We start from the raw sequence: 17,541 nt of genomic DNA, 5'->3' as shown, positions 1-17,541 counted from the left end.
TAAAGCTTTACTAGGAGGCAAAACCACAGGATGGCACTACTTTCATTGCACTTAATTGGGAAAGGCAGGGATCCTCTTTGAATGTGGGTGAGACTGGTGGATCAGAGGCTGAAAAAGAACCTGGGACGGGAGACCAGGTCTTTAGGGGAAGGGTATGTGATGAATCCTGTGGAATCCTCACAGAATCCCAGCCTAAAGTCTCCTCCCATGTGACCAGGGGAAGGCAGCCGCTACCTGATCTTAACCCTGGGGGTGGTAGTAGTTGGGTGGATTCCATTGGAGGAGAAGGCCATCAAGGGAATGTGAGGACTATTTCAAGGGAAGAGCTGTATTCATCCTCTTAGGAGGATGAAGGTGTGCACATGCCTGAATATTTGATGTCCAGTTGTTACTGTAAGGCCTCCCCTCCCAGTCTTACCCAAGGTACCAAATATAAAAGACTCCTTTGCGAGTAGGGAAAAGAAGTGTATCAGAAGCAAGGAGTTAATGCTACTACGTTTAGTAGCACAGATTCTACATGGGGTTCTGTGTGTAAACCTAAGAAAGGTACCCTAATTCCCCTAAAATCTCCATGAAACATATGCCACATAAGTCCCTTGAACAAAGTGAATTTGAAGATGTTAAAGATTTTAATCCTAATTCAACTAAGAACATTATGGACTTCCAATCCCATAATGCTCTTAGTAGTGAGACGAGGAAGAGATGTTCAGAGTTACCAAATTGTTGTATGCGGTCTAGTAATAGTAATAACCCACACCTGAGCGGGACCTTTAAATGTTTAAAGGACCCTCCGCTGCGGGTTGCGGAGGAAGAGCAGCAGAGGCAAAAGGAGTCGCAGAAGCAGTGTAAAGCATAGGATTGCATTGCTGCTTTATCGATTAGGGACCCTGTTAAGTCGTGGTGTCCAAGAGATGCAGAGGATGCACAGCGGAAAGCAGTGCTTGGACTGGCTGTCCTAAATGAGAGAAGTGCTCTCCATGTCCTGCATCTCACACCGGTGAGCGAACTGCACCAGAGCACAGGTGGAGCTGAGAGAGCTCTACTCACAGCTTGCACGGCCTAATGGAAACCGACCGTAGCTGTCAGTCACATGGAACCACCCGACAAGCAATGCAGCAGAGGAAGCGGGTTCGGAGGAGACGCCAGCAGCAATCAGTGAGTTGGCCTAATTGAGGTAACACTGGGGCGCTCTGAGACCGACCACTTTGCACGAAAGCTAATTTTGAATACCAAACAGTTCAATTCAGATGAACAGAATGTAAAGATGTGAAAGAGAGGGCAGATTCAAGCAGATTAAAGCAGATTATAACCCGCATTGTCCAAACCAAAAAGCAACAATTTCAAACAAATTGAATATGACTTTTGGGGGGCCCAATGAGAAAACATTGTAACTTGTATTGCCCAAGCCAAAGAAGGGTAGATACAAAACAACAGGGATACAAGTCTACCAAAAAGGAATATTCCAATAGGGGACCGTGTTTCCTGCATTGCGTAAAGACAAGCAATAACAGGGTAAACTGAATGCAGCAAACTTGAAAGTTGTAAATCACATTGGCCCTCATTACGACCCTGGCGGAAAGTGACTGACCTGACCGCCATAGCATAAATAGCGTTTCCGCCATTGCACGACGGAGCAAAGTGCGGCTAATTCCGACCCATCGGGCACGAGCACTACGCCATGGCGGAAGTGCAAAGTCCGCGATGGCGGAAATGTCCCCAAAACGCCCCTCACCGCCGTCGTACGGCGCCCTAGGTGCAATTCCGCCACCCATCTTAGCGGTCACCGTAATGAGCGGCAATCGGAAAGTACGGTGACCGTAAATATACGGAAACGGAAGTAAAAACATGGTCCCGGAACGGGAAACAGCACGCCGTACACCTATAAAATCAGAATTCCCACACAACCATAAAAAATACTACCCTGAGACACATCCCAACCCGTCATCCACCCTAGTGAAAGCAATAAAAATGGGAAAAGTAGCGAAAAAAGCGTGCGACCGCAAGCGGCAGGTCCACTTCTCCCGTGAGGAACTCACCGTGCTCACAGAGACCCTCCAGGAGAATGCTGCCGTCGTCTTCTCGACGCAAATGACCAGGACGGCACTTGCGAACAAGAAGGCCATATGGGCCCTGGTGGCACAGCGGGTAAGTGCGGTGGGGACCGCACCCCGCAACCCACAGCAATGCAGAAAGCGATGGGACGACTTGCGGATACGCGTACGGAGCATACTATCCGCCAACCGTAACATTGCCACAGCTACCGGGGGAGGATCGGAATCACCCATCAAGTTGACCCCCTGGGAAGAAATCTGTGCCTCCACCATTGGAATGGAGAGTATAGAGGGAGTCGGAGGGATGGAGAAAGGAGTGCAGACATCCGAAGAATCAGGTAGGTGGGCCAAATAAAACAATGCTAAATCCACAATGTCCAATCATGTGAAGTACCATGTGTCCACATAGTGCAACAGTAACACATGTCCAGGAGAACGTCCACATACATTGGCCTGATAGCGCACTTTAAAACTCACATTAAATACATAAATAATTAAAAATCCTAAAAACACCCTCTACACGTGCAGCAGGCACACCCTAACTGCAGGCTGCAAAACAACTGCATCCTCAATCCACACAAAAATGAAACCACCTCCAAGGCCCTGACCCAAATCACCCTCAGGTACCACCCCAATGCATGTGATACATTGCCATTCCAATTTCCACAGACCCATTAATAACGCTCGCCCTCCTTTACTCCACCACAGGGTCCGATTCAAACGACGAGCTCCAGGACACCCCTACCAGCACACCTGCAAAGAGGGCCAAGACCAACGGCCAAAGACCCTCCACCTCAGCTGCACGGATCAAGACACGGCAGCAGCACAAATCAAGTGGCAGCACACAGGAGGGAACTTCAACAGGCACCCCAGCAGCCAGCATGCCCACAACAGCACCACCACAGGTCCCCCCAATGGATGCCACAGAAGGCACTGCTTCTGGTGGCAGCAGCACCATAGGTGACACTGCATTAATGGCAGCATGCTCCGACATAGAAAACGGGGATGTCGATGTAGGATCCATCCATGACCTGTCTCAATCCCCCTGTTTGTTTCATCCCGTACACCATGAGGATACCACGCAGGGGCACCCACAAGACGACGACTGGCCATCCCCCACAAGCCCTGTGGCAAGGCAACATGAGGTGACCAGCCCCTCTGTGACACCACCGCAAATGGCCATGGCACAGCAGAGGCAACAGTCCCTCGACCAGGTGATCGTGCAACAGCAGCAACTGGCCACGCTCCTCAAGGACCATGCTGATGAATGTGGGGGTACTAAGGCAGCCATAGAAACATCAACTGAGACACTTAGGGCAGAAATGGAGAGAAGTACAGAGACACTAAGGGCACAAATGGAGAGAAGCACTGAGAGCCTGAGAGTACAAATGGAGAGAAGCACCGAGAGCCTGAGGGGGGAACTGCATGCGACGTCCAAAGACGTATGTGCTGAACTTGCTCTCACAAACCCTTAGGGACATGCATGGACGTGAGCAGGCAGAGACATCATCCGTTGCAAGTTCCGTCCAGGGCAGCCCCCAACGTAGATCTGGGAGGAACCTGCGCTCCACAGGCAGGGGTGCCCCTGATACCCGGAGAGGGGGCTTGCAATAGCGTCTGCCCACTGACAATGAGCAACTTTGGACACTGGTGTTCGGGGGGGAGGTAGGAGGGTGGAGGGGGTGTGTTGGGCTCACTTGGGTGGCGGGTCGATGGGGTGTGTAACATAATTTCACATATGCTATAAACAATGCACGATCATCCAATGAGATGTGTGGACATTGATCTTTGTGTACGAGGCCTTTATAGGCGTACAGTCCATATTGTGCATGTTCCAGACACACACAGTGCCACAAGTCCCGTGTCCATGTATCAGCCACCAGGCGTGAGTGCTAGAAGCATGAATCTATGAGAATCTGACGAATGTCACGGCCCTCCTGTGCCTCGCGGACTCCTTGAGGTGCTGCCACATCCCCACCCTCATCATGACCATCTTCAGGTGCTTGCAGTTCTGCGTCAGGGGGCATGGGCACATTTCTACGTACGCACATGTTGTGTAGCATGACACATGCCATGACCATCTTTGCAACCTTCTCATGGCGGTACAGGAGTGCCCCGCCAGACCTGCTGAGGCAGCGGAAACGAGTCTTCAGTAGGCCGAATGCCTGTTCTATGACTACACGGGTACGTGAGTGGGCATGGTTGTAGTCCTCCTCATGCTGGTTCTGTGGGTTCCGGAGTGGTGTAAGGAGCCATCTCTTCAGTGGATACCCGGCATCACCTGTATGTGGACAATAAAGGATGTTTGTGGAATGACATTGCTACGTACGCACCCCCCCCCTTCCTGCCAGGTCATTGCCGCATCACATACCCCACATTATCATGCATGAAATGAGACTCACTGAGTAGCCAGGATCTGTTCCCTGCGTGTCGCTCCATGTAGCGTGGTATTGTAGAGTTCCTCAAGACCATAGAATCATGGGTCGATCCAGGAAATCGGGCACAACAATGTGTAATGATCCTGTTGGAGTCACACACCATTTGTACATTAAGAGAATGAAATTGTTTTCGGTTGCGGTACTGGGCCTCCATGGCATGTGGGACGACCAATTCCACATGGGTGCAGTTGATGGCACCAATGCAACCCGGTATGCCGCCAAGTGCATGGAATCCCACTTTTGTGTTCGTAATTTCCTGCTCCGAGCGTGGTAGAGAGATGTAGTCGTCTGCGTGCTTCAGGAGGGCATCGAGCACTTGCAATAGTGTCCGTGAGAACACTGGCTGTGAAATGCCATGCAACTGTCCGACTGTGTGCTGGTAGGTGCCTGTGGCCAGGAAGTGGAGTACAGACACCACCTTCAGTAGGGGTGGGATGGCGGTTGGGCTATCTATCATGCTGACAAGGTCAGCCTGTGTCATGTCCACAATGGCGGTTATGGTGTCCCGGTCCAAACGGTAGAGGGTGTGGATCTGCTCATCCGTGAGGTTGAACGGATGTGCTCGGAGGCGTGGGATTGCGGGCTGCCTGCGTGGTGGTAGTGGCTGTGCTGGCGGGCCTTGCTGGCCCTGCCTTGCCCTCCTCCTCCTCCTGCGTCTCCTCTGTGCGGCCGGTTGTTGTAGTAGTTGGTGTTCGTCTTCTTCTTGAAGTTGGAGTACTTGCAGTGCTATCAGGTCCCCCAGGGCCAACATCGCTAGTCCTGCCGGTAGCATTTTGGAGTGGGTGTGGTTGTGGGAGGGGGTTGGGTGTGCAATTTATGTGTTTTCAGGCTGTGTAGCCTCCACCTGTGGTGATTCATTCCACCTGTGCAAGCTGCAATCCCCTTTGGGCGAGCACGTCCCGCACACAACGCTGCAATTCGACGCATGACATCTTGCTATTACAATCATGTATTTGATCCCGATGGCAGTGAAATATTGGTTCATATGTTCATTCTGCTATGGTCCCATTGTTTCACATACTATCTTTGCAGTCGCGAACAAACTTGTGAAGGGTCAGTGGAATGTAGTACTCGATTAACGGTGGACCCTCATGCAGCACTGTACCGAGGCTCACCGACGGGCGGGGCGTCCCATTTGTGAGTGAAGCCAGTTGCCATTTTCACACACTGCCGCACTACATGGATGAATTTGTGATTTCAAGCGGTCACAGATGCCTTTTCGACGTGATGTTGCAAATGAGGAATTCGAAGGACGGCGCTTTCGGTTTTCAGCTAGCGGCGAGGAGACGCCCACAGGTCTGACTGCAGATATAAAGTTCTATTGTTTAATGTCCTTGGGACAGGGGCCATGGCGCGAATGCAATGATTGATATGAATAGTATGGGATGCGCAATAGCGTAGTGGACGATAAGGCAGGACGTTCCCAAATACATGTTACTTCACAACACTGGAATTCCGGCCTGGAGCACAGTGGATTTTGCAGACTGCATTACGCACAGACTCAATGGAAATTTCACATGTTATGTGAGTAAATAATCAGGCGTTTTCATTCCGGGATGAGGGAATGGTGTATGGATGCATGGACAGATGATTTAATGGAGAGTTTGCCATGTACAGGGCTTTTTGGAATCTATCCACCTCCCCTGCGCTATGTGATGCAGAGCTGCCATAGTGGGACCATCGTCTATCTGCCCTTGTTGAACCCTCCCTGTCTCGACGCGCCTTCAAACACTTGTGTCTATGCACGTTACTAATCCCATCTAATGGATTCTGTTTTGACAGACGCATGCACACAAACACTCGTTTGTAATAGTGTTTTCACCTCGATTTTTATAGTTATGATTCGCAAGTGATTTTTGGGTGGGAATAATCCTTTTGAGTGGGCTAGCATGCATATGGCTGTGGATTTAGTGTGATCATTGAAGTGAGTAATTCAAATGAAGTTCTGATGCCCATACTATTCTTTTTCATTTCATTTGGGTGACAGGTATCTCCTCCCCTTTTGCCGCTGCCATCTGTATGCCACTCCTGCAGATGGCTTTTACTCCCGACACCTGCTGCTTCGTGTTAATCAGTGGAGCACCATTACGATCTTATGGGACGATCGCCAATGGGCCACATGCCCTTACGCAGTACTAGTGGCTAGGAGCAACATATCGACCTTTCAGCTGGACTAGTGCCTACCTAATGGGACGGCCCTGCGGTTCTAGGCGCTTCCATGTTGCCTTTTTGAACGTGAATGTAGCCCCTGTGTACCATGAAGGAACAGGGCGTCACACAAGAAGAAGCTGGTCATTTATTACGGATGCAGCCCACAATAATGAAATATATTTTGGAGTTCATGACCTAATGGCTGTATGGGCTTGGTGATTTTGTTGTGCATTAAATTTCTATTCTGATATTAACCGTGTAGCGTTCTTCTTTGCAAGTAATGTAGCATATTCCTATTTGTGGAGCAATGTATTGTGAGAAGATCTGCATTGGGTTCCGGCTTCTGAGTATAGTTGCGTGGTACTGTACTGGCCGCGTTTGCCTACGAAGCCCAGTGTGGTCAGGGATAGGGGCTACCATTATGACTGTTTTAATGATGTCATGCTCAGGGGCAGGGGATTAGCTTTTGTGTAACAGATGCCGGTCAGCCAGGTGGATTGGTGGAATGATGTGATTATCAGAATATGGCTGGTCACAGGTGCCTGTGTTTGCGTGCGTTTCTTGGAGGGAGACTGAGGTCATGTCCATTGGAATAGCTTCTGTATTCGTGCCATCTGTGCCCTGCAGCTCCCATTGGCCCCTCTTGAGATGAGCCTGGCTGCTCAGTAACTCTGCCAACTTGTGTGGTACATGCTTATGCTGATGGTTGGTTTGTTTACTGGCAGGAGTACAGGGCTGGTGCAGTCTCACTCAGGATACTGCTTTGAATGTTGCCTTACACTGGTGTCAGTCGATGGGGGGGCCTGTTTTTGTTTGTCTCATATTTCAGTTCATGTTGCTGGACTTGAACCTTCACATGCCTGTGCTGCATCAGTGCGGCAATGGTGCCATGGCAAATATGGATGGCCACTCACAAGGCACTTGGAGCCCCTAGATTCATTTGTTCGTTGGCATGCATGGGTGACTTGTACATTTCACTGGTTGCATTGTGTGACTTCATTGCACCTACGAGGAGTTGTGCAATGTGGCCAGGGAGTGGTGTACAGGCACTCAGTAGGGCCGTTTACGGTTGGTTCGCGATGCCGTACTTCTCACCATGGCGGAATGGTACTTTCCGCCATGCTTGATGGCGTTAGGTACATGTCCGCTAGGGTCAGAATTCGCGTACCGTTGCGCCATGGTGGTAATTACGGTTTGGCATGGCGCGCGTGCGCGTACTTGGTGCAGTTAGCGTTGGCGTTCACTACGGTGTCGCTAATGGCATCGTACTTTACGGTGACGGGTCATAATCGCACCGAGCGCTATTCGATGGCGGTATTGCATTTCCGCCATCGTTTTTCGATTTCCGCCAGGGTCGTAATGAGGGCCATTGTCAATATGCAGAGAGTTGTGTGGAAAGAAGTCAGAGACAGCAGCGGAAGAGCCCTCCTTGTAAAAAGGATCAAGGGAGAGAGAATTGAAGCCTGCATTGCCAAGGGCAAACACATCAATGGGAGAATCATTGTCTTCTTGTGTATGAAAGAAGTTGTAAGCCAATTGTGTTTCAAGTCAAAACACTTAATCGAGAAGATGTTGTTGATTTACCTTTCCCCATCAAAGAGTTATATGTAAAAAGTTGTGAACAAGCTTTACCACACAGTATGAGCAGTAGTAGTAGGAGTTTTATCCTGGTAGGCGAATATACCAGGAAAGGGACAATTAGTGGTCAGTCCTTGCGGGTGAGTGGACCAGGAAGAGAAGAAGCTGAAGTGTTGTAACTGTGGTAGAAGGTTGTGGTTGAAGAAGAAGGTGAAAAAGAACTGAAATTCCAACACTGTGTTTTGATGAACTTTCGCCTAAACGATTCTGACTAAAGTAAAACTGTTGAACGACTATCCTGATTAAGGTGTCATTTCTGAAGCTGAAATGTTATGTAGTGGAAACTGATTTGTCTCCTGAAAAAGGAATCTTCATGGTGTTGCCTTTTCAAGTTGATCTATGAAGAAACTCCTGTGAAACAAATATTTGTGTTGTTACCTTTTCAAGTTGATCCATGAAGAAAGAGACTTTGATTTGCCAAGTGGAAATTGTAACAACTGTTAGCCATGTGGACAAAAGAACGTCCCCTTGCCAAGTGAAGGATAAATTAGATACAAAGTACTATATATACCACTTGACACTGAACGTGAGTTAATACCTTCTGAAGTAATCTAGGAAAGGGGTACCAACCCTGATCATAAAAGTTCTTATTTTCCTTATATTTGTACATATGTTGAAGTTGCCAAATGATTCCTGTATGATTTTGTTGTATGTATTAAATGTGAGGGACAGATATTTTGGACACAAGGTCATTTTCCTTTTAGTATAATATTAGTTTGACAGGCAGGGAAATTCTTTTAGGTTAGGTAAACATAGGGGTTTATCAACCCTTTCATTATTTAATAAATTGCGTCTTGTGAGAAAACATCACCTATGTGTCCATCTCCCATGTCGGACTCTTCACAACAGACCTTGCCAATTTTGAATGGTCAGATCCTTGCCACTGGTGAGTCCCCACCTTGAATTTCAGCAAAAGAAGAAAAAAAAAGGGGGGTTTCCTGCAGTCATTCCCGAGATTGTCAACTGGACCGAAACCCCAGAGAAGGGAAGCTGTCACCTTGCTATCTGGTGTGGAAGCCCTGAATTTTTTGTTTTCATTAATTAATGAAATGATGTGGATAATTCGATCTCAGAAAGAGTAATCTGCTAATCGGATTCCCCTTGCATAAACTGCCTGCCAAAAGCATAGTGTACAAGTGTTCCCTGCTGGATCTGCAGTGCCTGCTCTCCAGTGGTACAGAGCAGGTTCAGGGATCAAAGGTGCCCCCTTGACAGTTGCAGTGATAGCCAAATCTCTGCAGCGAGGGGCTGCTTTTAGGATATACATCGCAGTTTTCAAATCACATAACTATGAGAGTTATCCTGTTGGCAGTTGTAAACTATAAAAATAAGCCATTCCTAAATTAGGGTATGGTGACTATCATCTCTTAAACTTCTTAGAGCCACTTCAATTTGGTATCACATGTGTCAGCTGTGAGGAGTCGGGAATGAACCTCGGACACATGTTAGACATGGTTTTGGCTAAAGACGTATCGATAAATAAAAGGGGTTGTGAAAATGCCTCGCTGTCCCTGCACTAGAGGTGTTTGCCTACCTAAACTAAAAACTAAGGATCTGTCAGAGTCAGAATGTCCAAAAACAAACTGTCCCATGTCCAAAGTACTATTCTGAACCTCACATCCTGAAGAAAGGAACTTTAAAGTGAAAAAGATAATGGGCCTCATTACGAGTCAGCCGGTCCGGAAAGAATGGTGGTGGTAAATCCGCCACCACCGTTCTTTCCGGACCGGCTGATTAAGAGTCCTGTAGGCGGGAGGTGTCACTCTGCCAGGTCTGACCTGACAGGTTTAACACCACCCGCCTGCAGGCGGACATGGAAACACTGGCACCATTACAGCATGGTGCCGTTGTTTACACTTCCCCATTCCCATGGAGTCCATGCGGTCCCTTGACACAGGGCAGGGTTAATGTCCAATGGGACTCCATGGGAATGGGGATTAACAGAATTCCACCTCCCGAATTACCAGGTCACCGGGGTTGTAATGCCCCTGTGATTCCGGAAATCACAGAGGCGGAATGGTAATACGAGTCCGGCGGTAACCTGCCAGAATTTCTGGCACGGTTATCGCCGGACTCGTAATGAGGCCCAATGTCTTTGGCCTTAATTATTATTGAAATGTTCAAATGGGCAAAGAAATAAGTAACTCCAACAAAATGTCTCTCAAGGATCTTACATCTTACTCTAGAGGATGTCTCCCTTCCACTGGATTCTTCTTCACATTTCTCGGGAATAATAGTTCTTGTATTTTTTCATGATCAATACCAAAATCATATCCAACTATCTTTGTCCTTTGTTTTGTAAGGATACCTGGTATACTCTCCTGCCAGGGTTTCTCTGTTCTCTTATCATCTGTTTAACACAGTCCTTTTCCTAGAACTGATATTTTTCCACAAGACCTCTTTATTCTTAGTTAGCACAATACTGGTCCTGATATTTCCTTTCAGGACTTCTTTAGCTTTGATGTATTTCTTGTGACTACCTGGTATGCTCTCCTACCAGGGCTTCTCAATCGTGTGCCTTTGTCCACACTTCCACTCTTGATAATTCACCACGTTAGCCCTTTTGGCTCATTCATTCAGTCCATGGCATATTGCCTCATTAGTGTTTTGCTCACACTTCCACTCTTGGTAATTCACCACTTTAGCCTTATTGGCTCTTTCACTCTGTCTGTTATCTACTGACTTATAAGTGTCTCTTATGCATATGAGGTAACTACTGGCAAACTTCAAAGACTCTCTTCTTTAGAAGATGCACTCTAATTTTCTCTCTTTTGGGTTTAATAAACTTCTTTCTTTCTTCCTCCAATCTATTTTGTTCTATTACTCGCATGTGGCATGCTCGCCAAAACGCGCCAGTGTTCCCTTTGTTCCAGCGTGGACTCACTGCTTCTTTGTGGCGTTCCTTGTCCTTCTCGCAACTTGCCAGTAACAGTCTTCGGGTGTATACTTCTTTGCGACCATCGGCTTTCCGCGTTCCTGCTTCCCATGGTTCCGCTGGGCTTCTCTGCACAGGTCTCCGTTAAGTATTTTGCTGCATCCTTTCACCAGCGAACACCCAAGAGCCCTGGCGTTCCCACCACATGTAGTCTTCCTGGCTCAGCTTTCTTCTTCTCAGCACCATAGCCGGTTGCTCCACCATCTTTCTTTCCACCCGTCGATCACACAGAGGGGAGCAGCACGCTCCCACCAGCAGTCTACCATGGTTGCTGGCGGTCTTGATTGAAATGCTCCAGGCATAGATGCGTCCTCCCAGCAACTAGAGTGCTGCCTGTGCTTGGGGCTTCTCTGCATTGCTCCACTTTTCTTCGTCGTCTTAGTGTTGAGGTGTTTCTGGGAACAGTAGTCCCTTTTGGATAACTTGCATGAAAACATTGGATGAAGGTTCCTAATAGGTTTTGATGGCAAGTCAGTCATGGGAGGTTGATATGAGCAGTTATAGCATAGGGCTTTAGCATATTTACAAGGCAGGTCAATGTTTAAGAGTTGGTCTGCAGATTTATATGAGAGAGCAGGGGTGGAATTACATTAGGTCATTAGAGTGTTATAAATGGGATGTTCATCCTGCAAGGGGAAAGGAGGATACCATGTCTCATTCGACAAAGCCATGACAACTCCCCGGAGGTGCTCACCTCCCATGTGATCCTCCCGCATATTGCCGTCAGAATCAGGTAGTGGCAGCCATCCCCTGGCCACATGGGAGGGGGGGTCACTGCCGGGAAAACAGTGATGACTCCATTGGATTCATCACACAGCCCTGTGAGCCCAGCTCAGCTGTGAAAATATTATGTGTATTCTCGTCAGACAGCCTGGCTGTGCCAAGTGACAGGACAGGAGACTGGATGGCCATTCCTCTCATTTTGATCTTTTGTGGGGGTTGGGTAACACCCATTTCCAGAGATGCAGCCTCCCAGCAGGAGCCAACCTGGAAAACAGGATTCAAAGGGCACATCCATCCCGAAATGATTAGCCTAACACTAGGGTGCAGCATACACAGCGGTCCCTTGATGCAGGGCAGGGTTAATATAGACAGGGGTAACTCAGACCAGCTGGAGGACGATTGCACCATCTTGTTTTCTTTCTGTATCTCTTCTGTCCTGTCCCATCCACTTTCTTTAGCACAAAGCACTTTGTGGCACGATGTCAGAAGTCAAAGCCTACTTGTTCTAAGGACAGTGATTGGACCCCTAAAGCAGCCTTGCTTTATTCCAATCACATGTAGACTTTAGCAGAAGGGGTCCCCCGCTCCTTCTTTAAAACACCTCTGGACTTCAACTCTTGAAGATTTTGTTTGAATCCTGCTGGTGGAGCAGTCCTTTTCAAAATTCTCCAGTTGTGAGTTGAAGATATGTAGTCCAAGGCAGAGACAAGCTCTGCTCCCTAACCATCACAATGGCTCATTGGGAGAGACCTGCTGCTGAAGCAAGGCATGCCCCTCTGCCAGCCACACTGGTACTCAGGACCTCACCATGCTTAAGGACCCCTGCAGTTGTGTGCCGGCCTCAATGGTGTTTGGGAGCATAGGAACATGTACTCTTGCCCTTGAGACCCTGGAATTGGACTCCCACTCTTGAGCCCATAATACCCATGATTCCTGAACATCACTGTTGAACTGTTGAGAGCGTGATTCAATGTATGCTCGACCCGGTTTCAACTAACAGAACCCTCCAGAGCTGCCTTTGGCACTCGCGTACCTTCAAAGCACAGTACTGCACATCCTAACAAGTTTTCTGCTGCACAGCACGATCTGAAGCACGTTGTTGCCTCGGTTCGAACAAAGAAGTATCCATACACCACTTATACCACTGTTGAAACCACTAGCCTCTTCATCGCTGATCGAGTTGATGATTGAAATGACCCCAGAGTTCTTCAAGAACCGTGACCTTCGAGCACAGCATCAAACAGAGCCACCTTGCGCATCCTGACAGCACTGCACTGTCAAACTGTACATAGTGATCCACATTGCTTTGAACCACAGCATCCTTCAGTTTGCCCCTGACTCGACACTTCTTGCCTCCTGGACTACCACGACTGACCCATTTCAGCCCGTATCAAACTGCAAGCATAGCACCAACAAGCCTGGTTTGCCGTTGTCAAACCACCAAGACATAGCAATGGTATTATTGCCTGATAACTGCCCACCTGGTCCATTTGTGGATCCCAGAGACTGGCTAGGTTTCTTGAATCCCTTTTGCTACAAGAACATATCCTTTTTAAAGAACATTGGGCCTCATTACGAGCATGGCGGTCCAGGAACTACGGTACCGGTAAGCATGCCGGTACCATAGTTCCTGGAATGCCATACTGCGAGCTCTGCTCGTGGGTGCCGTCTCACCCGCCAGGTTTTTCCTGGCGGGTGTAACGGCACCTGCGAGCAGAGCACGTTGGATGCACCGGCACAACTCTGAATGTGCCGGTGCATCCGAGGTCCCCATCCCCATTCAGCCGTATGGGGCAGAATGGGGATCGGGAGGCCCTTGATTCCGCCACCCGCAAATGGGCAATTACTGGGTTCGCTGAGCTCAGCATGACCCGGTTCTTGCTCATTCGCGGGTGCCGGAAAAAATACACCTCCGGCAGCAGCCGTGCCGTTTTTAACGGCACGGCTACTGCCAGAGTTGTAATGAGGCCCATTGTGTTGTTTTTTAAATTTGTCTTTCTCCACTAGTCATTATCCAGAGTGCTGCATTTTGCTATTGTTGCATATCCTGTATTCTTTCTACAAGGGTGAATTTTGTAGCGCTTACTATTTAATTAATTTAGGAGACATTGAAATTACTGAGATAAACATCAGAACCTTTCCGCCATCTGTGAGCAACGAAAAGATTCCTAGATTGTTATAGCCGGACGATATCATCTTAATCGACGAGATCACAGTAGGCCTTCAAAGAAAACTTGACAACCTCTTGGCGTACCTCTCATTGAACGATCTCAAGATCAATACAAGTAAAACCAAGGTGATGATTCTTGAGAAAGTGCCAAAAAGAAAGAAAACGCCATCTTGACATTTAGTTAAAGAACGACTAGAAAGAGTGCAAGCCTTTAGATACCTAGGTGTTACCATCAGCAACAATCCACAAGTTAAACCAATGCAGGAAACCATCCGACATTAAATCAAAAACCTAACTGTCCAGACGCAGCTGATGGACGAAATGTTTGGCCGCTTTTCCGTCAAAGCTTCCTTGACTTTCTACAAAACAAAAGTAGTTCCAGCGATAGTCTATGGAGCAGAAGCCATGCCGGCTATACCCTCAGAACTTTGGAACAAACTAGAGGGACTGTTTTGGAGGAAAATACTTCGCTTGCCGACATCAACTCCTATAGCATCTATCAGAAGAGAGCTAAGTTCAACATCACTGAAAGCAACCGTAGACCTTAATGGTTTAATGCTGTTTAGGAAAATCTGTTCATCAAACCAGAAAAACTACGAGATAATCCGGGAAGAAATGAACAAAGGAGACAACAAAATGTTGGCTTCATGGGCCCGCAAAACCTTTCTACTCCTCGAGGAAATCGGAAGTTCAGAGGAAGAGTTAGAGAGGAACCCCATGAAAACAGCAAACAAACTCAAAGAAACAAAATAGAGTTGGCCGACAGAAACAAGCTAACCACACATCTTTCTACAACCGCCCAGAAATGAAACGAGCCCGTGGACTATTTAGTAAAATTCCCTAACAAAAGAATACGCTCAATTTTCATGAGACCCCACTTGATTGTCTTAAAAACTAAAGAAATCCAAGCAATCAGAGACAAAACTAAGTCGAACAAATGCGATATAGCTGCAAGGGTCTGTCGGCAAACAGAAGAACACACCTCACCCACCTCTTTACATACTTTTGCAGCCTGGACAAGGAATTTTGGTGGACGTACCTGATGAATGGAGAAAACATCAAACTGGTGATTGCAGTAGGTAACTTCCTTGAGAGCCTTGATCTGGACGAAAAATAGGCTGCAGACAGTGGACGGGAGATACAATAGTCAAGAAACAAGGAATATATTGTGAAAGGAAAGACTTTGCAAATGATCAAAGATGAATCAGTAGATAAAACAATCAAAAGAATATAAAAAAAAGAAACAAACAAACACTCAAGGCTTGCATAACTTTTGCTTATGGTGTTTTTAATTAAAGTACATATATTTTCATATAGCCTTGACTGGTCATTCCTTTATTTTTGACTCGTATATGTTTCTGTTTAATTTGCTATTGTTTTACATTCATACCCCTTTTGAGAGTATAGCCTTCCCTCTGCCTCTCTGCAACGATCCATAGACGATACTGCTGTATGCATCAACCACTGGGCTGGTGGGACCAACCACCCAGGACCCCTGTACAAAGATCCTGCTGCTAGAAGCCTTTGTAAGTGTCCTGGGAACCTCCTGTGGGCTGACCTGCTACGTCCAGGCATCTCCTGTTCATTAGGCGCCATTCAGAGTTGCAACTTGAACTCTGCAGGTCATTGACTTGTGGCCTAAAACAAGTCCTCCAGCCACTGCTTCCCTCCTGCGGCTGCTGCTCTCCTTCTTGAAGAGGGGCCTTGCCGGAGCCATGCGATCTTTGTTGCCACAAATGTCATTTGCCACCCTATGATCAGGGTGATTTTTAATGCTGCTTATCTCTGTCCCTGGGGTTCTCCCGATGTTATGGAGACCTGCTGTGGCTGCTGCATAGGCCCATCCTGCTTAAAGACATCTGGAACCTCTACACAAGCAGCCCCTGAACTGCGTGAACCTGAGCTAATGACGGAAGTAATTCGGGCCAGCAATTCTGAAGATCCTAGGGGTGGTCCCAAACAAAATTGGAGTTTGGGCAGGAGCTTGCATACCTGTGTCCACCCCCTGATATGATAGAGATTGCATGGGTGTAAAGTTCATTCCCTAACTCTCCCTTGCCTGGCTGTGATCAGTGGAGTTCTGGCTTTGGATTCCCCCCCAGGGTAATCCCTAGCGTGGTGAAATTGGGAGAGGACCCCTAAAATATTGTTAAACACCTTCAATCCTTTTAAGTGCATGTCCTGTGGAGCAATTACTTAGCCACTGCTTGTTCTGTGACCTGTAAGACTTTCAACTCCCCCCATTAGTAGATTCCTGGAACACTGGCTCTTTTAGGTGCACTATACCTGCTTACCTGGTAGTGAAGGACTTTCTATGATGCTTTAGGATTATAATTCAAAAGGAAAGTAGAAATGAGGACGAATCAATACTCTAAAATGATCAATATATATCATTGAATTCTTATTTGTTGCTTCAACACATACATGTTACAGAACGCATGTTATACACATCTTAAAAGAATCACAGAAAACCCAAAAGAAAGAAATAGTGTGGAAAAAAGTGAAGAAGTGTGTCAGAATGGTGAACAAAGGAAAACAAAGTGCACCAAGTGTCAAAAACACATTTAACCTATACTGTTCAATCAGGCTTCAAAACCAATGCTCTTTTTGAATCACGGTCTATTGTGCGGTTGCAGGTTCCATGTCAACCAATTTTTTTCAAAACAAAAAATAACTATATTTGATGGCCACAATCATATGTAATCGAAATCCATATGTAATCCAAGTCTACTAGGCGAGACAATGTACAATTCACATCAATGGCTTCATTACATGCAATGATTGAACGCTAAATTGATACCTAGTTTCAACTAATGACCCTGATAGGGCTAGTTTTCTTCAAGACTGGTCTCCTGTTCTATAATAAACAGAAAGTAAATGTGTGGTGGGGAGTTGGGGTGGGCAAAGGGGGGCAGGCAGAGAATGGATGGGAGGGGGAAGGGAGGGAAAGGAAAGGGTTAGTCACACAGACCAGGAAACTCAGAAAGAGACTCACATGTCTGCAAAACAGGGGGCTCCTTGTAATTGCCTCACTAAAGTCAATATGACCAACAACTACTCCTGGCATGGAGCGTAGCAGGGGTAAGGAAGAACCCAGCAGAGACTATGAGGAGAGAGAAGAGAGAGGGACACAGAGCTTACAAGTGTGCTCAAGGTAGCGAGAGGGCCAAATGGTAATCTAGCATAGACAAGAACACGGACAGCCACGGCTCGCTTTGGGAAAGGGACAAGCAGAAGTGTGTGTGCCTTCAACAGGCCAATTACCTGGGTAGTAAACCTCCTTGCACTGCTCCTGGTGAGTGTAACCTCTGACCGGGACGCTTGTTAATGGCAGACCTGAAGCATCTCCATGGCAACCGAGGGAGGCAGGCATCACGTGATTTCGGGCATTCTGGTACGTGGCAGATGGCAGACTCATCGCCTGGGCAATGCCTG

The sequence above is a fragment of the Ambystoma mexicanum genome, chromosome 4p (assembly GCF_040938575.1).
Source record: "Ambystoma mexicanum isolate Mex_15411 chromosome 4p, UKY_AmexF1_1, whole genome shotgun sequence".
Lineage (NCBI taxonomy): Eukaryota > Metazoa > Chordata > Amphibia > Caudata > Ambystomatidae > Ambystoma > Ambystoma mexicanum.
Note: the sequence above shows the minus strand (reverse complement) of the source record.